Source organism: Morone saxatilis, unplaced genomic scaffold, assembly GCF_004916995.1.
Source record: "Morone saxatilis isolate NCDOM2014 unplaced genomic scaffold, NCSU_SB_2.0 Contig8, whole genome shotgun sequence".
NCBI lineage: Eukaryota > Metazoa > Chordata > Actinopteri > Moronidae > Morone > Morone saxatilis.
In genome coordinates, this window is record NW_023340257.1 from 11,496,425 (window position 1) to 11,497,678 (window position 1,254).

Sequence of the window (1,254 nt, forward strand, 5' to 3'; positions counted from 1 at the left end):
ATCCCTAATCTTAATTTTTTACTACTCACTTCACAGCACGTTCTCATTCCCAGGTTGTCAAATACAGATGCGAGCAGTGTTCAGTTAGTTGCAATCTGCAACTTTATCGCTAGATGCCACCAAATCCGACACACTGGTCCTTTAAGTGAAGTAAAGACAACACACAGGAATGTTACGTTACTAAACTTTAACAATAGGCTCACAAAACATAATGTTGCACACATTTTAAATTATATTATACAGTAGATTGTACATTTTATTACAGGTGACTAAAAGCTCATAATTGGCCTTTTAGCTAGACTTTCTGAGTACACTCTCTGTGCAGATTGTATTGTTGAGTTGTAGTATCCTGCAGTTCTTGCACAATGAGCACATGTAGATCCCCTGTGTATGAATGTCAGCAGAATGTAACTATTATTCAATGCTCAATACTATGCTTAATTTTTTTTATTGTACGCTTCTTTATACTTTACACAAAAATTGTACTTAATACTACAATTAATTTATCCCACAGCTACAGTTATAAGTCACTTTACAGATTCTGTTTTCAGCTACAAAACAAGTGATCATCCAATAAATTACGAAGCATTTTATAACGAAGTTGTTCAGACTAGCTCCATCTCGATCAACTGTAACATACTGTTAAGTAAAAGATCTGAATACTTTTTCCACCACTGATGAATGTAAACAGAGGGAAGTCAGACATCCAGCCCTTATCTTATACACACACACACACACACACACACACACACACAGCTTTAATGGGCAGCTGTCCATGTGTTATCCACTGTGGTGTGTGTGTATCTATTTTGCCCGCTGTCTTCCTCCTGTTCATGGGTGCGCTGATTTTATCCACCTCCTACACAAATGTTTGTTCAGCTCCTTGCAAACAAAACGGCAGTAATCATGTCTAAAGCACCATCATTCACTCTTTATGCTTCGGTATGTTGAGCTTGTCCCTTTGTTCAGCTTTAATTCTTCCTTTTATTCTTTTGATCTCATTTGCCATGAATCTGCACTCGATTGGCTTGGCTGAGAAAATGAGTAGGTGGGCTCTTTTTTTGTGTGATATAAATGCATTAAAGGTTGCAGTGTGCGCTCTATCTGGAGACCTTTGTTTATTTCCTGTGCAGTATAATGTCATCCATCAGTATACATCAACCCAGCCACATCCTGTAAAGGACAATTTAAATGTTAACATAACCCAGTCCTGTTTAAGGAGAAGCCTCCACTGTTTGTCTTTTACATTTGTTC

General features: G+C 37.6%; 1 protein-coding gene across 1 annotated transcript in view; it reads left to right on the plus strand.

Moving 5' to 3' along the window:
* Positions 1–1,254, plus strand: part of mmp28 (matrix metallopeptidase 28) — a 17,444-nt gene that overhangs the window by 13,485 nt on the left and 2,705 nt on the right. The window lies entirely within an intron of this gene.